The sequence below is a fragment of the Lissotriton helveticus genome, chromosome 4_1 (assembly GCF_964261635.1).
Source record: "Lissotriton helveticus chromosome 4_1, aLisHel1.1, whole genome shotgun sequence".
Taxonomy (NCBI): domain Eukaryota; kingdom Metazoa; phylum Chordata; class Amphibia; order Caudata; family Salamandridae; genus Lissotriton; species Lissotriton helveticus.
The window spans coordinates 317,892,704-317,917,916 of NC_136063.1; positions in this window are offsets into that span (position 1 = coordinate 317,892,704).

Genomic DNA, 25,213 nt, shown 5'->3' on the forward strand with positions numbered 1-25,213 from the left:
ATTTGTCAGTATCTAAGTTTTCTTTTAAAACACAATCTTTTAGATTGTGTTTTTTTCCCGCTGTCATATGATGAGTAATTTGAACTCACTGTTTTAAGTGAAATTCAATATATTCTGAGAACTGCAAAAATAAACTATGTAACATGTTGTACAAGTTATACTATAATTTGGATTGTGTAAATTAAATTGTATTCCCATTCTCTGACACTCATTTTCCTTTTTCCTCTCTCTTTCAGCTCTCTTTACTCACTCACACTGCCTTTCTCTCACTCTGTTTCACACCCATTCGTTTACTGCACTTCTTTCACAACCCCTCATTCTCATTTCAACTGTCTGCATCCCCTCTCTCCCTTGCAGCACTTTTCAGCTTTCAGTCTCTCTGCTTTACTTCCCTTTTCCGTCTTTTCCTCCTTTGCTCTTTTACTAATTCCTCTTTACTCACTGAGCAGTATTGTCGCACTCTATCACTATAACTCACCCACTCTCCCTCGCTTATCTTTGTTTGCTCCTTTCTTTTGACCTCTTTTCTCTATTTTTCGTTCACTACCTCTATGTCCTCAGTGCCTTACTCTCCTTGTGTTATGTTCACTTGTGTTTATCTACCTTCTATCATTTCTTTTACAACAACTTCACTGCTCCTCTCTCATCGTTCTTCATCCCATTTCTCTTACTCTGGTTCCATTACTATCCCTCATTTCCTTTCTTTCAATGTCCTTCTCTTTACTTTCATCACCAGATTATTTTCTCTCAGTACCACTCTTTTAGTCGTCTTCTCCTCTCTTTCCTTTTTTGCTCCCTTACTCATTTCCTTTTGTCACTCATTGTACTCCACCTCACTCAGTTTTTCTCTTAGTGTGTCTGTCTACTAACTTCCTGACTCCATTTCCCTCAATCGTTGTATATTATCCTCTCTCCCTTCATCCCTTCACTTTGACTGTTCTTCACTTACTCTCAGTTATCTTCTATTTCTCAATCTTCTAAATGCATCCTTAATTAGACTCTTTTCCGTCTCTGTTATTATCTTTTTACTTACTACTGTTTCCTGACTTAGTTTTGCTAACTCACATTGTTTTAGTATCTTTCTTACCTTCAGTTCATTTCTCTGTTCTTCTCTTACTCTGTGTCAGTGAATCTATATGCCTTACTCTTAGTAATTTGCTCTCATTCTATTTCTTTTTTTCTCTTTTTATCCTTCTACCTTACTTTATTTCCCTTTCTGTGTCCTTCACTCTTACTTTATTTCTAAATACACTGTTATGATTTTTAACCTCTTCATTTGTATATTTTAATTTAAAATACACATTTTACTAATTATAACTTATTTTTTCTTCTCTCTTTCACAGATACAAAGTGTAGTAAAAAAATTAATTAAAGTTACATTTATTATATGGTAAGTATGACTATAAAAATGTATTTTGTCATCACCCTTTGCTTTAAGCTCACTAATATTTTCTCAACCAACCTCACTCCTGTGTCTTTATTCTGCTTCCCTCATTTATTCTTATTCTCCATGTTTACTCCAATTTCCCTATTTCCCCTCTCATATCCAATTTCTTTCAATCCCTATTCTTTACTTCACTTACCCTCTGTTCCCTTCCTTTGCTTCTTCACTCATTCTGTTTTTCTTAATTATTTACCTTACTCCTACACACACACCTCATCCCCCTCTCAATACATACACACACCTCTAACATACATCCCACACACACACCAGACACACACCTCATACACACAAAAAATCCCCCACACACACACTCTTCACATACACACACACATTCCATACACACACATACAGCGCACACATATACACCCCACACCCATACACTCCTCACACATATTTCACACACCCTCACCTCCACCCACACCAAAACACCCCACACAGCCACACCCACAGACACACCTTACACACCCACACCCTGACCTACACCCACTGACTCCCTATAAGTCACACACACTGCATTACTTATCTTTCTTTGCTGTTTCACTCAAACCCATTCAGGTACTGTTTTCTTTACTCTCTTTGTCCTTTCTCTTTGTCACTCCCCATGTCTTATCCTAATTCAATTTTTCACCCTCTTTCACCCCTCTTTACTTACACTAACTGGTCTTTTCTTACCCTCACTCACCGTTCTACATTTATCCCGGTTACGCCACTACCCTTCATTCTCAATTATTTACTGTCCTTTCTTTTTCTTTCAACACCCACTCACATTCTCCCACTATCTCTACTTTAGTCTTCTTCCTCTCTCTTCCCTTCATTCGCTCCTTTAGTTATTTTACTTTTCTCACTTTCACTCTATTACACCTTCTCTGTTTTTACTATGTAATAAACAATCCCTCTGTGTTCATCCTGTAGCTGTATTTCTCTTAACATTACTCTCTTTGTGTTCTTCCCTCATGCTAACTCCTTCATTAAATTTTTTTTTCTATTTTTTGGGTGGCGCGCCCCGGTACGCGTACCCTCAGAAAAAAAAACTGACAGAGATTCATTAAAAATATAGGGTTATTTTTATAAATAAAAGGTAGTTCTAAAAATAACTCTTTTTTTCTTCTTTGTGTTGTTTTATATTTTTTTAATGTTTTTTTTAACATTTTGTACTTTTTTGGCTTTTCAAAGCAGTTTTATATTTTTTTTGTATTTTTTATAGGGAAAAACAAAAAAAGGGGAATTGAAAATGGCTCAACTGGAGCAAAAAACAAAAAATGAAACAAATTACTTTTCTTTAGGGCATTTGTGATTGTCTCCAGCAAGGACGACGAGCTTTACGCTCTTTTCACCATAGGAGATGAGCTTGCCACAATCAATACATGTGATTCTAAATTTTGCAAATCGAGGTTGAATACAAGGCATCGTCTCCGTTGTTTCTGGTCCCGATGGACTGGGTTGCTTTCTTTTGGAGGAAGTCCTTGAATACTGGGGGAGGTTACTGGCTAGTTCCCTGATCTCTGCAGCAGAGTAGTTGTTTGGATGCTTGCGGGTCATATGTCTGATCATGGTATTATTACCAAAGGAATATTTTTTGTTTGGGTTGCCCCTTGAGAGTTGTTCGCCACAGATTAGGCAAGTAACCTTGGCCGCATTCACTTTTTTCTTGCCCTCTGGGATTGGAAAAAAACTCCCATACAATTGATGGCCTTGGCTGGTATGGGGTATTGTCTTCAGCCAGCCATCTTCTCCCCTCCTCCTCTTCCTCTTCCTCCTCCTCCTCTTCTTGACCACCAATGTAGTGTTGTGGTGGTCCTCTTGCTGGTGGTGGTGCAGATGCTCCAGCTGTTGCAGCTACAGTAGCCATTTGAAAGTACAAAATAGTTCTCTCTATTGCTGAAACAGGTCTTCCTCAGTCAAAGGACAAAGTCAGAATAAGGAAAGAAGGTGGGGTCTTTCATCATTTGCAAAAAACAAAGTGTCCTGAACCAATGAGAAGTGTTATTTTCAGGTCATATGACCCGGGCTTTACTCATTTGGAAACCAAAACTGTTCTGCACCAATAGAAAGTGTTATTTTCAGGTCACATGACCCGACGCGCTTACGCTACGCGCCCCGGGGCGCGCCCGTAGTCACGCTCTGGGGCGCGCCCGCAGGCGCGTAGTGTAAGCGCGTCAAGACGTTGCGCGATCGTATGCGCTCGCGTGCTTCCGGGTGCGCTTACGCTGTGCGTCATATGACGCATCACGCGTCTACGCGATACGTCACGATGTTGTTTTCGTTCGCGAAAACAGCGCTAACGGGACGCTCCCCGGTACACGCCCCGGGGCGCGCCGCAACATTGCGCTGACCGGGGCGCTCCCCGGTACGCGCCCCGGGAGCGCCCCGGGGCAAAAAAAAATAAATACATAATTATACAATATAAAATTCATTATAAAAAATATTACTTGTCATACCTATAGAGATTTGCTATTGAAAAACCTATGAAATTCACTGGAAAAAAACATAGGTTTCACACCAGTTATAGTTAGGAATTAGCATTTAAAAAACCTATTAAATTCACTGAAAAAAACATAGGTTTCACACCAGTTATAGTTAGCTGGAAATTTTACTGGCATAAAACCAATGAAATTCCCACGTTATAGTTAGTTGTACTCACTATAACTTGCGCGTGCAATGCACTGCTGATGACGTCACATATTACATCACTCATGACATGGTCAGTGACATCACTCATGACATCACTCATGACACCATCCTTGTGACAGAGTGACAGACCTCCTTTCACTGTAATGTAACCCTTGAAACACATATTCAAAAATAGAAACTAAAATTTTCAAAAACATGGAGATACCCATACCAGTTACAACAACCAATTCAGTAATTCCACCATATATATACACATCCCCTCATTCACCAACAGTTCTATGTAGTCACTCTTACATATACTCACTCATCATATGTAGTGATACACCTATACATCCTGTTACACACCGACAGTCATCCAAAAGATACTGTCACACATACTCACACATGCATATAAACTATTAAACATCCATTTATTTGCATATACAGTTATACACACACACTACCACTTTACTTTTAAGGAAACTTACACATACTTACTCTCTTAAACAATCGTTTATAGAAACACATACTAATTTAAACAGGAACTCTTACAATGCCTCACTCTCACATATACTCACTTATATACATCAATATTCACATATACTACATTAAAACATATGTAGTTGCTGATAAAGACCCTAGTGAGACAGTCATTCACTCACTAACATACACATATACACACTCATCCACCCATACAGTCCTGCACATGTGCTGTATTCAAAACACATACAAACAGAGAGTCAGTCATTCATGCATCTATGTGCTAAGTAATACCCCCACCAAACCATACAAACACTTATACTGATACTAAGAAAAACATCTAATAACCCATATACCTACACATGTAGCTACTCACCAACCCATGCAGCCACTTATACACAAAGTGAAACATTAATACATATATTTAAATATTTAAACATTACTCACTAATATGTATTTTTCCAAAAGACACACCGTCACTGGATGGTGTCATCAGTGATGTCATGAGTGATGTCACTGACCATGTCATGAGTGATGTAATATGTGACGTCATCAGCAGTGCATTGCACGCGCAAGTTATAGTGAGTCCAACTAACTATAACGTGGGAATTTCATTGGTTTTATGCCAGTAAAATTTCCAGCTAACTATAACTGGTGTGAAACCTATGGTTTTTTCAGTGAATATATATACAGGGTATCATCCAGTCCTGACACGTTTCGTGCTTTGGCAGCACTTTGTCAAAGGAAAATGGACTTTGCTCAGGGTGTCACCGGCATTAATTACGCACTTTTTCAATGATTGCTTCGCCTCGGTGGGCGTGGCCCCTCGTGTGGGCTGATGGTCCATGTAGTGCCACATTTTCTACAGTGAGTTGCCGGTTGCATCCTTGGTATACTCTAATAAATCCCAAGTGGGTTGTAAGGCCGGTTCTGCTTGTTCCACACCTCCGTTAATATTGCCAGCGGCCCCTCCTGCTCCTTAGCTGCCACGTCGATTGGCGGCGCAGCATGGACTGCTAAACAGCTGGGCTCAACTCGCGGCTCAGGCAAAAGCCGCTATAAATCCACAACACAAAGTTAGCCTGGAAAAAGGCGAGCCCACACAGGAAGGTGAGTAATATTGCTGCTTTATTTCTTGGAGAATGCAGTGAGAGAACAGCAAACCGCTTCACACGGTATCATCCAGTCCTGACGCGTTTCGTGCTCTGGCAGCACTTTGTCAAAGGAAAATAGACTTTGCTCAGGGTGTCACCGCCATTAATTACGCACTTTTTCAATGATTGCTTCGCCTCGGTGGGCATGGCTCATGGCTCATCGTGTGGGCTGATGGTCCATGTAGTGCCACATTTTCTACAGTGAGTTGCCGGTTGCATCCGCGGTATACTCGAATAAATCCCAAGTGGGTTGTAAGGCCGGTTCTGCTTGTTCCACTCCTCCGTTAATATCTCCACCGGCCCTTCCTGCTCCTTAGCTGCCACATCAATTGGCACCGCAGCATGGACTGCTACAATAGCTGGGCTCACCTCGCGGCTCAGGCAAAAGCCACTATAAATCCACAACACAAGGTTTGCCTGGAAAAAGGCGAGCCCACACAGGAAGGTGAGTAATATTGCCGCTTTATTTCATGGAGAATGCAGTGAGAGAACAGCAAACCGCTTCACACGGTATCATCCAGTCCTGACACGTTTCGTGCTCTTGCGTCACTTTGTCAAAGGAAAATGGACTTTGCTCAGGGTGTCACCGGCATTAGTTACGCACTTTTTCAATGATTGCTTCACCTCAGTGGGCGTGGCCCCTCGTGTGGGCTGATGGTCCATGTAGTGCCACATTTTCTACAGTGAGTTGCTGGTTGCATCCTCGGTATACTCAAATAAATCCCAAGTGGGTTGTAAGGCCTGTTCTGCTTGTTCCACACCTCCGTTAATATCGCCACCGGCCCCTCCTGCTCCTTAGCTGCCACGTCGATTGGCGCCGCAGCATGGACTGCTACAATAGCTGGGCTCACCTCGCGCTCAGGCAAAAACCACTATAAATCCACAACCCAAAGTTTGCCTGGAAAAAGGCGAGCCTACACAGGAAGGTGAGTAATATTGCAGATTTATTTCATGGAGAATGCAGTGAGAGAACAGCAAACCGCTTCACACAGTATCATCCAGTCCTGACGCGTTTTGTGCTCTGGCGGCACTTTGTCAAAGGAAAATGGACTTTGCTCAGGGTGTCACCGGCATTAATTACGCACTTTTTCAATGATTGCTTTGCCTCGGTGGGCGTGGCCCCTCGTGTGGGCTGATGGTCCATGTAGTGCCACATTTTCTACAGTGAGTTGCCGGTTGCATCCTCAGAATACTCAAATAAATCTCCAAGTGGGTTGTAAGGCCGGTTCTGCTTGTTCCACACCTCCATTAATATCGCCACCGGCCCCTCCTGCTTCTTAGCTGCCAGGCCGATTGGCGCCGCAGCATGGACTGCTACAACAGCTGGGCTTACCTCGCGGCTCAAGCAAAAGCTGCTATAAATCCACAACACAAAGTTTGCCTGGAAAAAGGCGAGCCCACACAGAAAGGTGAGTAATATTGGAGATTAAGTGATTTGACCAGAATCACAGAATGTCTAGCTGAAGCAGAAACTCCAATGTGGTTCCCCAGTTGCAAAGTCTGCAGCTCTGGAAGTAACACCACATCCTCTTACCTAAATGCAACATTTAATCAAGTGGTCAACTGGATAATGAAACATAAATATAACAAATAATTTAAAAATGCTTTCTCGCTATTTGAAAACTCAGAAAAAAATGTCCTCATTTTAGTTTCTCAGAGCACTAACCATAATTTTGATGCAAATTAGACCCGCTCATATATGTAATTTCTAAAGGAAATGCTCTAGGTATTACAGTTTTGATTACATCAAGATGACGTCAGGCGTTCCACACTTTTGTAATAAATATAGAATGTTAGCAATCTAGTTGTTCATTAGGATACTGTTGAGAGGCAGAGGCCAGGGGCACCGACTCTGAAAATTGAAGGCAGGTAAGAGGGTGTAGAGGCAACAATTTGACCACACTGGGCAGGCTGGAAGGGCGGTGGCAGCACAACAGACTATGAAGGGCAGTGGAAAGGGAGGCAGGGGCAACAAAACAACAATACAGGATTGGCAAGAGAGGCTGTGGCTATATAATAGACCATTGTGGGCAGAAGGAAGAGGCAGTGGTAGTACAACCATACATGCCAACAGACTCGATTCAGCCAGGAAACGTCCAATGTTTTTAAGCCCAAATGTGCTTTATTTGATCTGTCTCGTGTCTACAATCTCCTCTTTTTCAATGTAAGTCAAAGGGGAAAATCAATACCCCAGTTTTTGTTTTAAATCTCCCTCTTACCAAGTTCAAAATGTTAGCAAGTATGGTACATTGGATCATGGAAGGCAGGAGGAATTTGGGTAGGGACATGGACTCGGATAACAGAGGACAGGAGGGACATGGAGAGGTGTACCAAACTGACCCTACAGGGCAGGCATCAGGGTTTGCAGCAGCACAATACACCACACAGGGCATGCGGGACGGGAGTGCAGCACAACAATCCATAGAAAGCAATAGGGAGGGGACAGGACCATGCACATGGACAACAGAGAACAGGGGGAAAGAGGCAATGGTAGCTAGCTGACCATAATGGACAGACAGGAGAAGAAGCTGCAGCATAATGGACCATAAAGGGCAGGAGGGACGGATCAGGGGCATTACAATGGAACAGACAAGCCAGGAGGGAGGGAATAGGGGACTGCACATGGAAACAGAGGGCTGGGAGCAAGGGGCAGGGCAGGAGCAGCAAGATGACCATGGAGGTCAGGAAGGATGGGCACTAGAGGCAAGGCACACCATGGAGAGCAACTGTGAGACTATAATGGCATAGACACAGACCATGGAGGGAAGGTGGGAAGGGGTCAGGGGCAGCTAGCTGACCACACAGGGAAGTCGGAGGGGCCGTGGCAGCACAGAAGACCATGCATGGCAAGCGGGAGGGTTAGTGGCAGCACAATGGCTATGATGGGCAAGAAGGAGGGTGCAGGGGCATGCACAAAGGACCATGGAGGATAGAAGGGAGGGTCAGGACCTGGGCACAGACAAAAGAGTTCAGGGGAAGGGGCCTCACAACAGACCACGCGGGGCAGGCAGGAGGAGCAGTTGCAGCACAACAGACCAGGGAGGGCAGAAGGGTGTGGCAGTAAAATGGACCATGGAGGACAGGAGGAAGGGGATAGGGGCATGGAATGTGGACAGGCAGGGTGGAGGTGGCAGGGACAGGTTACAGTCATCTGACAATGCTAGGCAGGTGGGAGGGGAGTGGCAGCTCAACAGAATACTCAGAGTACATTGGAGTGGCAGGTCCATGGAACATGGTGGGCAAAAAGGATGGAGCAGGGGCATGCACACAGACATCGGGGGAAGGAGAATAGAGGCAGCAAGCTACGCACAGAGGCCAAGCAGGAGGTCAATGATGGGGCATAGAATTGGGCAATGGAGGGCAGGATGAGTGGACTGGTACATCATGCTAAATGGAGGGCATGGCAGCACATCAGACCATGCACGGCAGGAGGAAGGAGGCTAGTCCCTGGATTCAGACAACAGAGGATAGGGAGGAGGTGGATGGGGCAGCAAGCTAACTGTTCAGAGAAGGCGGGAAGGCCAGTGACAGAACAACGGCCACACAGGGCTGTAATAAGTGAGCAGGGACATGCATTTGGACAATGGATGGCTAAGAGGAGGGAAGGCAGTAGCAGCAAGCGTGGGTGGGGGCAGCATAATGCCAGGCCCTGCATCCAACCCCCCACCATCCATTGTGATATGCATCTTACTTAACATAAAACAAAAACTAGAAATATGCTGAAAAAAACTAAGATTAAAGGGACGGTATAGTTAGACTCAGATTTCACTCATACACAACCAGTAAAATTCATCAGTTACCTGAGCTAACTATAACTTATGCCCCCGCAATTTACTGCTAATTACCTCAGACATTACATCATGCATGACATTGGCAGTTACATCACTCATGACATCACTCATGACATCTCAAATGAGCTGTGAATGGAATGGAACTATAATCGCTAGAACTTTATTTAGGGATAGTGTGTGTATATTAACACCCCTTTTTTTTTTCTTCTTTCGTGTAAGAACCATTATAATATGCCCCGTGCCCAGATTAATATGGGCGATAGCCTTTCACTTTAAAGTAATGTGTAGTCCATTGTTTATGTTGATGTTTGCATTCCTAAGTATGTTTATTATGAATAAGTCACGTTGACGAACATACAGGTATGGCGGTCACGGGGCAAGATATGCTGAAATGACATTGTGTGCATATTAACACTTGTTTTCTTTTCTTTATTGTATCAATTTCTGGATTTTCACATCGTGACCAGGCCAATATGGCCGCCAGCTTTTTGGATTAAAGTAATATGGAGTCCTCTGTTAATGTTGGCAACTGGAGGCATTTAAATGAGGATGCTACAATGACGTCTTGTATCGTTATTAAGGTTCGGACGAGCCAAAATGCGTGGATCACGTCCTTTGCAGATTAAATACTTCCAAACTACAACCTGAGTGGTGATTCCTTCCTTGTAAGAGTGAGAGGAGATTAAATACATATATATAAAATTTACTGAAAAAAACACAAGTTTCAGGGACATTATAGTTAGAAATTAGCATTTAAAAAACCTCAGAAATTCACTGAAAAAACCACAGGTTTCATAGACCTCATAGTTAGTTGGACATTTCACTCGTACAAAACAAGAGAAATTCGGCTGTTATAGTTAGTTGTGCTAACTATAACTCGCACCCCCGCAATGCACCGCTGATGATGTCACATATTACATCACTCATGACGTGGTCAGTGACATCACTGATGACATCACTCATGACATCTCAAATGACATCACTGATGACATCATCCACGTGGTCATCTGATGCACCTCTTCACACCCTAAGATACAGACTACCCTTCTCGAAACCATAGACACACCAATACTAGTACAGCTACAATATTATGTGCACTATGCATGCAGACCTCTAATCAGCAATATAGCATTGATACAGTCTTTTAAATACTCAGTTAGTATCTATGCAGTCTAGGAATCCTTCTGTCTGTCCCATGCACTTGTCAATTCACCCATCCAGCACTATGTGCGTACCCTATCACTCTGCCACCATAACCTAAGCACTTATAAATTTAGCATGCACTCTCTTTGCAGCACTGAACTTACTCCAGTTATTACTCATATACTTAAGGAATGGCCCTTGCCACTAACCCAAGTACAGTTACAATGGTTTGTACACTATGCATGCAGATCTCTAACGAGTTACATACTATTAATACGCTCTTCTAAATACCCAGTTAATACCTATGCAGTGTTGGAATCCTTCTGTCTGTGCCATATATTTCTCCAATCACCCATCCAGCACTAGCTACGTATCCTATCACTCCGCCAATACCAAATCACTTATAAATTCAGCATGCACTCTCTTTGCAGCACTGCAATTACTCCAGTTATGAGTCATATACTTAAAGAATGGCCTAGCCACTAATACAAGTGCAGGTCCAATATTTTGTACACTATGCATGCAGACCTTTAACCATCTACATACTATTGATACGCTCTTCTAAATATCCAGTTACTACCTATGCAGTGTAAGAATCCTCCTGTCTGTCCCATGCATTTCTCCAATCAGCCATCCAGCACTAGCTACTTATCCTATTACTCCACCATACCAAATCAGTCTTTTAAATACTCAGTTAGTATCTATGCAGTCTAGGAATCCTTCTGTCTGTCCCATGCACTTGTCAATTCACCCATCCAGCACTATGTGCGTACCCTATCACTCTGCCACCATAACCTAAGCACTTATAAATTCAGCATGCACTCTCTTTGCAGCACTGCAATTACTCCAGTTATGAGTCATATACTTAAAGAATGGCCTAGCCACTAATACAAGTGCAGGTCCAATATTTTGTACACTATGCATGCAGACCTTTAACCATCTACATACTATTGATACGCTCTTCTAAATATCCAGTTACTACCTATGCAGTGTAAGAATCCTCCTGTCTGTCCCATGCATTTCTCCAATCAGCCATCCAGCACTAGCTACTTATCCTATTACTCCACCATACCTAAGCACTTATACTACCAAAACAAATGTTTAGCATTTTTTGATATGTACTACTGTCAAGGTAAGATTAAGTCATCTAAACACTATCAATGCACAACTACATTCAGCTGTGCACTATATATATAAACCTCTAACCAGCTACTTAGTAAAGTACTACCCATGCAACCTAGGAATCCTCCTGCCTGTTCCATGCACTTCTCCAATCACCCAGCCAGCACTATCTACGTATCCTATCACTCCGCAATACCTAAGCTCTTATAAATTCAACATGTACTCTCTTTGCAGCACTGAAATTATTCTAGTTACTAGTCATGTACCTAAGCAATGACCTAGCCAGTAAAACTAGTACAACTACAAAATTCTGTGCACTATGCACGCAGACCTCTAATCAGCTACATAGCATTGATACAGTCTTTTAAATACTCAGTTAGTACCTATGCAGTCTAGGAATCCTTCTGTTGTCCCATGCCCTTCTTCTTTCATCCATCCAGCACTATCTACGTATCTTACCACTCCACCAATACCTAAGCACTTATAAATTCAGCACGCACTTTCTTTGCAACAGTGAAATTACTGCAGTTATTAGTCGTATACTTAAGGAATGGCGTAGTCACTAACACAAGTGCAGGTACAATATTTTGTACATTATGCATGCACACCTCTAACCAGCTATAAACTATTGATACGCTCTTCTAAATACCCAGTTAGAACCTATGCAGTGTAGGAATTCTCCTGTCTGTCCCATGCATGTCTCCAATCACTCATCCAGCACTATCTACGTATCCTATTATTCCACCAATACCTAAGGACTTATAAATTCACTATACACTCTGTTTGTAATACTGTAAATATTCTAGTTACTAGTCATGAACGTATGGAATGGCCTAGCTACTAACACAAGTACAGCTATAATATTGTGTGCACTATCCAAGCAGACCTCTAACTAGCTACATACTATTGATACACTCTTCTAAATACCCAGTTAGTACTCATGCAGTGTAGGAATCGTCCAGTCTGCCCCATGCACTTCTTTAATCACTTATCTACCACTATCTACTTATCCTATCACTCCACCAATACGTAAGCACTTACAAATTAAGTGTTCACTCTGTTTGCAGCACTGTCATCATTCCAGTCAGTAGTGGTATTCTTATAAAATGACCTAGACACCAACACAAGTACACATAAAATATTCTGTGCATAATCCCTACAAATCTCTAAGCAGATACATACTATTGGTCCACTCCATTAAATACTGAAGTAGTACCAATGCAGCGTAGGATACCTCCTGTAAGTCTCATGCAATTCGTTAATCACCCATCCAGCACTATGTACCCATAGTATCAGTCTGCCAATACTTAAGTAATTATGGGGCAGATTTACAAGCACCCTGCGCCACCAGTATGTCACTTTTTGCAACGTAGTGATGGCGCCAGGCACTCCCTCATATTTACAAGGAGAGGAAAAGCCACTCTGTGTGGTTTTTCCTCTCCTTGTAAATACGACCCCTTCATACACAGAACTTTGCGTTGAAGGGGCGTTCCATAGGTGTTGCTGTGGGTGTTCCCACGCAACACCCATAGAACAAGACACATCTCCAGATTTATGAGAAATCGTTAATCTGGAGATATGTGTGAATGCTGCACCATCCTAGAGTTGGTGTAGCAAGGCGCGACGGGGAACATTGTTTTCATTTCTCATCATTTTTTCCTCTTTCAATGCTTGCTGCATTCCACAGCATACATTGAAAGAGGAAAATGCCTTTACTGATTGTTTTTGTGCAGGAAGGTGTCCCTTCCTGCACAAAAACAATCTCTTTCACCATGGTGCAAGGGGGCCTGTGTCACCGCATGGCTGCAGCAGTGCAGATGGAAGCACAGAGTTGCAACATATTCATGTGCATAAGTCGCATCCCTGTGCTTCGGAAGGGCCACCGTGCAGTGTAGCTAAAGAACTTGCAGTGTCACGCTGCAGTACTTCCTCATAAATCTTCACCTATAAATTCACCATACACTACTAATGCATTCTTTCAGTCAATCATGCTGTACACATATATTCAACCAAACTTTCACACATTAGCTTGCAATTATCGTTCTTTCTTTAACCAGATAAGGTAGTTCCGATAAGAACTTTTTTTTTTCCTTTTTTCTTTTTTTTCTTTTTTTGAACAATTTTGTATTTATTTTGGTGTTTTTTCAAAAAATGAACAAAAAAAAGAACGAATAAAACCGGAAATGTTTGGAATTACTTTTCATTCCAAAAACCAAAAGAAACAAAATTAACAACGATGGTTGCGTTGCACAGCACAAACTGCATCCACCGACTGCTCACTGAAGCATATAAGTTTCTTACACTTCACGCACTGTTGCTCGAAAAAGGCAAAATCTGGCCTAATGTCCATTGCAGGTGTTCCTGAGGACGCTCCAGACGTACTTGCCACAGCAGCTGAGGGGTTCAAAGCATTTCCTCCTGAGCAAGATTGAGAGGATGTGTGGTCGGGAGATGCTTGTACATAGAAGCACTGCCTCTTGACAGGACTCGGTCACAAATTTTGCACGTCACCTTTCTCGCAATTACTTTCTTCTCTTCAGGTGGAAAAGTAAAGAATTTCCACACAACAGATTCCGGCCTCTGTGGACGTGGTGCCTCCTGCAAGAATTCTTCTTCAGAAGATACTCCCTCCTGCTACTGCTGCTGTCCAGATGCCATTTTGTTTGATGTTTTTTGAAAAACACCATAAAAAGCAAGCAAAAAGGGTTCTTGTAGGAAGAGATATGTCTCTCTAAAAATGCTCCAACAAGAATGGTTAAAATGGGTGGGGTCCTTCAATAGTTACAGTGGGAAATGTTATGAACCAATGAAATCTTTTTTTTTAAGTCACATGGGATACGCGCACTCTGCGCTCACGAAGCACGTACCCGACGTGACTTTGCGAAAATAATATACGTTTATTATAAGTACAAATATATTATTTTTATGAATATCTTAGATAATCTCTTGCCCTATTGTGTATATTCAAGAATCATACTTATCATTTTAGAACATACATTTTTTTTGCGGGAGTCATGCAACCAGCGCGCCCCAGCACGTATCTGACGTCATGCGGGACTCACCACCGCACAAGCGTCGTGTACCGTAATGCGCTTGTGGCACAAATGTACGGGAGCAGGAGTCGCGGACTGGTCGCATACCAATGGTGCACATCACGTAATATTCAATATATATGATGTAACTGAAAAGCACGCAGCAGTGGCACACAGTACATGGATCCTTCACGAATTTTCTAAAATGGTGGCTAGAATCCGCGCACCAACCATGATGTGTATGCTATTGGGTGCACGGCTCCCCAAAAAAATTGGAATTTTTTTATTTTTTAATGAAAATAATATAAATATATTAAAATCAAACAATAAAACAAAACAATTAAACTGTTTCAGTTTGAATTAAAAACATTATTTTTTTGTTTTTAAAAAAATATATATAATGTTATTTAATGAATAACATATTTATAAATAAACAGTTAAAAAAAACTGTAGAAAATCTGTACAAAAAATAAGTATAACTACTATTACACTTATAAATTAGCATTTAAAAAACCTTTGACATTCACTGAAAAAACCATAGGTTTCAGAGACGTTATAGTTAGAAATGAGCATTTAACAAAGCTTTGAAATTCACTGAAAAAACCATAGGTTTCAGAGACGTTATAGTTAGAAATTAGCATTTAAAAAACCTTAGTAATTCACAGAAAAAAACATAGGTTTCAGGGGTGTTATAGTTAGCTGGACATTCCACTAGTACAAAACCATAGAAATTCCTCCATTATAGTTAGTTCTGCTAACTATAACTCGCACGCCCGCAATGCACTGCTGGTGATGTCACATATTACATCATTCATGACATGGTCAGTGACATCACTGTTGACATCTCAAATGACATCACTGATGACATCATCCAGTGAATGTGGTTTAGTTTTAAATTTAAATATGTATTATATATATATATATACCAATCTGTATTGTGAATTTTCACGCATTGTGAAGTCACAGGCTATGTATAAAAATAAGGAAATACATTCACATACAATACATCATGTATGGCTAGAGGATATTACTGCAGCTAAAAACATAAAAACACATAATGCATTAAAATGTACCCATTAAATGCATATTGCATCATCAAACCACTTCACCATATATACAATATGTGCAAAATCGACTAATACACAGGGAATGTATCTCCTTATTATGTTGGAACACATAATACTGTTATTCCATATTTTTAAAACCAAGTGTCTGGCCAGGTAGGGGGGCCACATGGCCTTTCTCACCCATTATTATTTGGCCAGGCCCCATGGAATAAGGTCCACTTGGTCCCGGGAGGGGGGCTTGGTAACCCCTCCCTCTTTATAATATGGCCAGGCCCCAAGAGATGGAATCCCTGGGGGGAAGAAATGGGCCACGGTTGGGGGGCTGTATACCCGCTCCCCATTTACAATATGTCAAGCCCTGCGGCCAACCCCCTGACACACCCGGCTGAGGCAGTTGGATTAACAGATGGTATTTAAATATTGCTTCACATTAAACCCTAGAAATTTACTAAAAAACATAGGTATCAGGGACATTATGGTTTGGAAATAGAATTAAAAAAACCTTAGAAATTCACTGAAAAAAACAACGTTTACTGGGTCATTATAGTAAGGTTCAAATTTTATACACACAAAACCATAGAAATTGCACAGTTGCTGTTATACTTATTTCAATAAACTATAACTCGCACCCTCACATGACTATATCTTGCACCCTCGCCATGCACTGCTAATTACCCCACAAATTACATCATTTGTGACATCTTCTATGACATCATTGATAATATCACTGCAACATTTGCTGGAAAATTATTGATGAGAAAAATGTGCATGGCAAGGGCGTGTCATAGTTACCTTCATTTCTAAGGTTTTTTAAATTTTATTTCCTAACAATAATGTCCCTGCAATCTTTATTTTTGTCAGTGAATATACATTCACAAAAGGTGATATGAAAAAGGCTTGCAATTAAGTGTTACTATTGGCTATCACTCAGGGTAGCATTCCAACCCATCGTTCTTTTGTTCACAATTCCACCTCACATTAGACCCAGCCATATAAAACTCAGTCTTGGTCTTCTCCCAGTATGAACCATCCAGTCTGAATGGCCAACCCAGGTTCTATCTGAACCAGAACACAATCAACCCAAGACTGATTTTACATTGGTTGGCATTTGTAAGTTGGGTATTGCTTGGTTTCAGTGGCACAGTGAACACGCAATCAACATCAGGGCGTTCCCTTGCCCACTTAGGGCATTGTATCAAACACACAAAAGGTGATGGGAGGAATGCTTGCAGTAAGTCTAACCATTGGCTATCGCTTGGGGTAGCATTCCAGCCCATTGTTCTTTTGCTCACTATGGCACCTCAGTTTCGACCTAGACAAAAGCAAATCAATCTTAGTGCCACTTCAATAGAAACAGTCCAGCCTGAACTATAAGTTAGGTACTTTCTGAACTGGAACATAAGCAACTCAAAACTGTTTTTGCTTTAACTGGGGGTTGTCTATCAGGTGCAGCTTGGTTCTAGTGGCACCATGAGCACAGGACCCATTTCTGGGCATACCCTTAACCACCTAGTGTGTTACATCAAACACAGAAAAGGCATTGGGAGGAATCCTTGTTATAAGTCTAACCACTGGCAAATGCCCGTGGTATCATTCCGATCAATTGTTCTTTTTCACACCATGCCACCTCAGGTTAGATCCAGTCATATACAATCAGTTGTCAGTCAGTCAAAATATCTTTATTCGCTGACTTACAGCCATAAAAGAATACATCATAAAAACATTTAAAAATGTAATACAGACAATAGATGATGTGTTTCTCAACAGTGGTGATTCATAATCAGGATGTCGTAGTAATAATCAATAAATTAACACTTTCACAGAATAGCAGCATAAACTGGGGACAGGACATAATCAGTTCATAACAAACCATTGTCCCATGGGCAATTGGATCCCGAGATGAATCGTTAAAACAAATACAATTATTTCCCAACAATATCATGCAAACGAACAGCTAAAGAGATGTAGCTAAAAATCATTAGACAAGTGAATTCATCACTTAAAAGCGGGAGATGATATAAAGCTGGCCAACACTTCTTAATGTTTAAAAACTTTAGGAGAGGAATGATAAAATCACACCTTGACGTAATGTAAAGTTGACAAGAGAAAGAAAAATGGAGCGTGCTCTGAATGAACTTGGAATCACAAGTGCACAGATCCAGTTTGGCGTCACAATAAAGTTTGCGGGAATAAGAGACCAAAAGATGCGAAATACCAAACCTGAATCTAATGAGATAAAACAATTTGATGTGACTAAAATAAAAGGAGAGATAAGGCTCAACACCTTGGAGCGTACTTAGAGTGAGTGTTCTGAAACTCTCTTTCTACCATCTCTCAGTTTTCTCTAGTTGATCTACAATTAAAATAAATATCTAAAGATATTTTACAATATTATTGAACATACAATTATTACAAAAATCCTTTTGTCATAGTGTCATAAACGTATTTATTTTTCCTATACTTTACCACACGAAGATGTCCTTCTGAATGCAGAGTCTCCCCACAGTAAAGAATTTGGAGAAGTAAATACGTTTATTAAACTTATAAAAAGTTTGCGCAACTATGTTTTGAATAAATGTCAATCAAATCATTTTCTATTTATTTATTTTAAAAGTTTAACTACTGTAAAAAGTACAGCAATATTGAATATATTTATAAATAGAATTGTTTTAAATAAATGAAAGGAATAAAATGGTCACGTTTATATATGAAAATTCAAATATGAAAAATGTATTATAAATTATGCATTAATACATATTTTAAACAATGCATACAACTATTTAAAAGTTAATTAAGTAAATTTCATTAACTTTTGTGTTGCATTAATTTTAAAATGGGAAAATATTTAAAATAATTGTATTTAATTTTTTTATGTACTTTATTTTTATATTTTTGAACATTAAATTATATTTATTTTTATATGTGTAATAATTTAAATACATTGATTTAAACTTAACATTATTTCCTATGCGGTTTAATTTTAAGTCCTCAACTCCATTATTTTAAACAGGAGGGGGTTGGAATATCAGTGGTTGGCCATGTGTGGTGCTAGAATTAGCCCAGCTCTGAGCTAGAATACTTTATTACTGTTTAGGTCCCTTTGTGGATAAGTAACAATCAGATGTATTATATATGAATAGCTATAGGCTTACTCTTTTCTGAGTAGGTTGACATCCCTTCCTAAACTCCACCCTAGCCCTTCTTAACCCCTTATCTGTCCCGATTCCCCTCCTATTTAGTAGTAAAGTTCCTCCTGTCCCCAACACAGTATTAAAAAGTATACCCATGAGTTCAGACACTCCACACTCTGGTCACAGATCTTCTCACTTGTAAGTATAGGAGAGACATAAGCAGAAATTCTACTACATAATGCGGTTTGTGAATAGCCACATATGTTTGATTTAAATCAACCTGATGAGCACTCTCCTGTTTATCCTATTATTTAGAATCCAAGGAGCATATTTACAAGGGAATTGCATCACTGTTTTGGCGTTCCATTCGCGCAATGCCCTAGACCATATTTACATATTTGCATGGATTAACTCTGCTTTGTAAATATGGTTACCCTTTCACTCAGGTATCTGCGTGAAAGGGGCATGCAATGGGTGTTACTGTGGGCGTTCCACTGCAACACCCATTGCTTTCTGACTCTGCCCCAGATTTACAATGATCTGTAAATCTGAGGCTGTGCCAAAAACTAACGCAGTGCAAAAGCATGCGTTAGATTGGCACAAAGAGGAGAAATGCATTGATTTCTCCTCCATTTTGTTCTTCTATGTGTGCTGCATTCTGCAGCACACATAGAAAGAGCAAATCGCCTTTAAAGATTGTTTATGTGGAGGAAGGTGTCCCTTCCTGCACATAAACAATAATTCCCTGCAACAGTCACCCTTGCACCACGGTGTAAGGGTGCTTATGTTGCAAGGATGATTCCCTACAATGAAGGCACCCTTGCACTATGGTTCAAGGGTGTCTGTGTTGGCGGAAGGTAACTATTTTTTGCCACAGCTCATGGGTAAATAAAGTTTCCTTGCGAATACAGAGTATCCTTGCGTCTTTGAAAGGACGCAACGTGGCACTGCAAAATTTGCCGCAGCACTGCGCCACACCATTTTCTTGTGAATATGACCCCAAGTTTTCAGTTATGCTATGTAATTGCATTGGTACAGTTGGGTAGTACTCATGCAATTATATGTCTGTTCAAATCAATTACAGATCCAAGCTCTTTTAAGAAGATTGGATATGCACCATGCACTCTCAATTGCCCGTTACATAGCTGCAAAAACAAAATTTCTAACTTCATTTTTTATTAATTTCACATGACTTTTTTAACTCTTTCATTTGATTTATCGAAATTTTAGGTGAATATTTGTTTTAATTGCTCACTCCATATTTTAAATAAAATTTATTTTCAAGTTGTTGCAATCCAACTCATATGATCTGCAGGGAATTCTCAAAGTATTTTGGCATAAACTTTTTATGGAATGTAGTCCCAGGAGCCTATAAACATACCAGTGTAGCACCAGGCACTTCCTTAGTGAATAAACATGATAAATAATACTATGTTTCTCTATGTATAACACTTTCAATTAAACCGCAAAATCTGCCTTTTAATCACAAGTATACCATATAGCTCTCTTCTGATTATTGGTACCGTACATGTGGCAAACGTGGACCTCACATGCTTACAGTAATGTGTTTGTTTCAATTATTCCATGTGTCTGTCATCAAAATGAGGTGCTGAAAAAGGAAGATAATACCTCATAGCATTGTTTGATCTCTATGGTTATAACAAATGTGCAGTCAAATATGCATCTTTATTTGGACATTATCATCATTGGCACTATTGCAAGTAGAAAGAATCATTTAATGAATGATTTTGTGATTGTGAAAAACTCAACCTATCATAATACCTGTCCTACATCAATAATTGACATTTAGTTAAAAGCGCAATTTACAAAGTTACTACATATGCAGTTTTTAGGTCGAGTCAAGGTAGCACATGCGCTGCTCTCCAAGCCATACTGTATCCAGAATATATGATTAAAGAACCTCCCATCTTTTCTATTGGCTCCTAATAGTGCCCTTCCTAAATGCCTGCTGTTGTTAGGTGGATATGCTTAATTATTCCCGCCTTTTGGTGTTTGTGATCCTCCGAGCCAACTGACCCGTTACATGCGGTCTTACTCTTTTTTATGTATGTTCTTTCCTGCGCACTCTTTTTTTTATTTGCTTTCCCTCAGCTTGTGTGTTAGCATGACACATGCTTCATGGACGTCGCACATCATGTTTTGGATGATAACACCATTCCGTGGTTAGCTGACAACATTAGGTTTGCTCCTCGGCTCGTTTATAAGCATGGCAAGTGCTTCACGGATGCCGCACTTCATGTTTTAGACAGTAACACGATTCTGTGCCTAGCTAACGGCATTAGGTTTGCTCCTTGACTCGTCTTTGGTCAACTCACAATAAATCCAACCGGCCACATGGATTTATCTGCCTCACCATGGCGTAGGGGCCCCCTTCTGATTATGATGTACCCCACACCACCCTCACCACACTTCTCACACTGCTCATCTCCCTACAGTGTTCACGTCTCCTGCTCTGCTGCTGGCAGCTGCCCCCTCTCTTTCTCTATTTTTCTTCCTCTTCCTCTTATTCCCTCTCTTTCTGTCTCTATCTTTCCTCCCCTTCCATTTATTTGTTCCCCTGTGCAATGGATCCAATAAAGAAACACACTTTTGCTGAAAAAGTCTTTTGCTGACATTTTTCTATTTCAAAGTGCAGTCTCAGGAGTGAAAGATAAAAAAAGGTCCAAATAAAAAATAAAAATAAAGCACGACAGAGTGGTCGCAAAGTAGCCAGATTGGTTTTCTTCACAACAACACACATTAGCTCCACTTTAGATAGTTTGCCAGTGAAGCGTTACTTTTGTTTCCTCATCTTTTTTTTAACAACATTGTTTTCCCTTGGTGGGGAAGTGCACCATATCTGGAGGTACTGGAATACCTGGTTGATGCGTACAGTAGAAAACGTTTACGTTTGCTCCTTGGCTCATTTTTGGTCAGCTCACAATAAATCGAACTGATTGCATGAATTTATCTGCCTCACCACAGTGTAGGGGCCCCCTTCTGAATATGATGAACCCCACCCCTCACCACACTCATCTCACACCACTCACCTCCCTACAGAACTCACATCTCCAGCTCTGCCACTGGCAGCTCCCCCCCTTTCTTCCTCTTCCTCTAATTACCTCTTTTTCTATCTCACTCCTCCTCACTTGCTGAAAATCATGACTTACCCTCTCTTTCCTTGTTCCCCTGTGAAATGAATCCAAAAAAGAAAGTAACACTTTGGCTGCAAATGTCTTTTTCTGAAATTTTTCAATTCCAAAGTACAGCCTTGGGATGGAGAGAGATAAAAAGTTCAAAATACGGAAATTTTAAATACATAAATAAATAAAGCAAGACTGAGTGGTTGCAAAGTAGCCAGATTGGCCTTATTCACAACCACACACATTAGTACCACTTTACAGAGTTTGTCAGTGAAGAGCTACTTTCATTTTCTTGCCTTTCTTTGAACAACATTGTTTTCCCTGAGTGGGGTAGTGCACCATTTCTGGAGGTACTGCAATGCCTGGTTAATGCTTACAGTGGAAAATGTTTAAGTTTGCTCCTCAGCTCGTCTTTGGTCCGCTCGCAATAAATCCTACCGATTGCATGGATTTATCTTCCTCGCCACAGTGAAGGGGCCCCCTTCCGATTATGATCAACCAGCCCGCCTCACCACACTCATCTCACAAAGCCCACCTCCCTACAGTGTTCACTTCTCCTCCTCTGCCACTGGCAGCTGCCCCCTCTCTCTTTTTCTTTCTCTTCCTCTTATTCCCTCTCTTTCTGTCTTTGTCTCGCTCCTTCTCACTTGCCTAACACCATTACTTCAACATATGGCTCTTAGCCTCTCCTTCCTCGCCTTTCCTTTATTTGTTGCCTTGTGAAATGTATCCAAAAAAGAAAGAAACAATTTATCTGCAAATGTCTTTTTCTGAAATTTTTCTATTCCAAAGTGCCTCCTCAGGATGGAGAGAAAAAAATAGGTTCAAAATATGAAAAAAAGAAAATAAAGCAAGACAGAGTGGTCGCAAAGTGGCCAGATTGGGTTTATTCGCAACCACACACATTAGAGCCACTTTATAGAGTTTGCCAGTGAAACAATACTTTTGTTTTTTTGTCTTTCTTTGAACAACATTGTTTTCCCCGGGTGGGGAATTACACCATTCCAGGAGGTACTGTTATACCAGGTTGACGCATAAAGTGGAAAATGTTTAATGTGATCCATATCAGCTGGTTTCCTTATTTTAGTGTATAAAATGTGTACCGCAGCTCTGTGTTCAGGGATGTTATCTTTTTCAACCATACTGCTTATGTTTTCTAAGGATAGAAGCAATGGACATTAAAATTGGTCCCTTCCAGATCCTGTAGTCATGTCCTTAACTTTTCAGGCAAAAACACTCCTTGATTTCTGAATAATAAATTAAGTAATCATGTACATTTCACATGCTTTACAAAATCTTGCATTACCGATGAGTGTTTGCTTTTTCCAGAATGTTGTTACTTATTTTTTCATTTCAGCCAGCATCTTACTTTTGTCTCCCTTCCCTCATAACCTATTTCCCATTTTCTGGTTCTCCAGCACTGCGAGGTCATACAAATGGCAATAGCGCGTTGCAAATATCCTCACTCTACTGCATACAAAAAAAAAAGTAAAAAACATTGTCATTTTCAATGCCAAGAGTTCTAACTTTCACAAATGGGAGACAGATTACACTGCAAATACTTGTTTTACTATGGTTTCATTCAACATGCTGCCTGGTTTTATATGCATACATGCATTATGATCATAAAGAAAGCTAAGGCCCTGATTACAATGTCGGGCAGACTTGAGTCTGCGCGACACCTTTTCAGTGTGGGAACCGACCGACCGTAGGTCAGCGGTTCCGAATACCGCATTATGATGTGACCGCACATGGTGTGGCCACAAACTCCCATTTCTCTATGGGAGATTGTGCTGCGGGCAGTTTCTGCCCCCACCCCGTAGGACTCAGGGAGAAGCGAGCCCTGCTAGGGGCCCCAAAGTCACTTTCCAATGGCTTTTCATGTCAGAAAGCCCTACATGAAAAGCCTGTTTGGTACCGACATCATAATTCCAATGGCGGAAACGCCGTCTGTAGGGATTACGTTGCGGTTTCCGACAGGCTCCTCGAGCCCATCGGAAGCCAGCCCGAATGACGGGCCGGTTTGACTTCTGTGCGCCTACATCGTTATTAGGCAGTCGGAAGTCAAACCAGGGATGTCAGTCAGAAAGCCTCCGACCTGTGGACGGGAAGTTTTTAACCTACATCCAAATGAGGCCCTTAGTTTATTTGTTCAAAAGGACCATTTAAATAAATGTATTGTGACTCTCAAAAATACTCTGCGTATCCTGTGCATATCAAAAATCATTGATTTAGAGGATGATTTTGGAAAATGTATTTTACGTTGATAACTCTGTATCATTTTGTTGCATGACTACTTATTATATCAGTGGTATTGTTTTTTACAAGTGGTCCTATTTTGAAATGAGCTTCTGAATATAAGTCTTAGGTGCAATCTGCAATCATCAGTTAATTCTCAAATATATAATTTTATAAATGACAAATTGATTTTCATGTATCTAAAGACAACGTTATACTAGATATAAGTAATAGTGTGTGGTGCTGTGGAAATATACTTCTTTCTTTCATTTCCACAAACACTTGTCACTGTGTAATGGAGAACACAATATTGTTGTTCTGCTGTATCTATAGCAACATGCTGTATTAAGAATATATGCGTTCTTGACCCATCTACACAGGATACTCATATCACCCATGTCTATGCTATATATTGTAATGGTTTCAGAAGGAAAAAAACCGTACTGTGTGTTTGATTATAAACATTAGATGTTATCTCTTTTGTACATTACTTTATAATGGGTGCAATGAAAGGAATGCGGAGAATAGTTCCTTGTAATTAGCGTGTATTATATTCCCAGGGTAGACATTGTTCTACTGTGAAATATACACAGCCCTCATCATTATATTATGGGGCATCCCTATGATCTATGACCATTTACGGTGCTATAGAGGAAGATTTTCCAATAGTGTGTATCTCTAGTACTTTCTCTGTAAACATATCTTTAAAATAAATATTGTAAGTGAGTAAAAGTCTTATACAGTGCACGAATGCCAGGACTTATTGCCAAAAAGGATTAATTCCATCTTTTCGGAATTTAATTTGAGGCAGTTTTCCTGCATCCATAGGACAATATATGCCTGACAGTTTTAAAATGT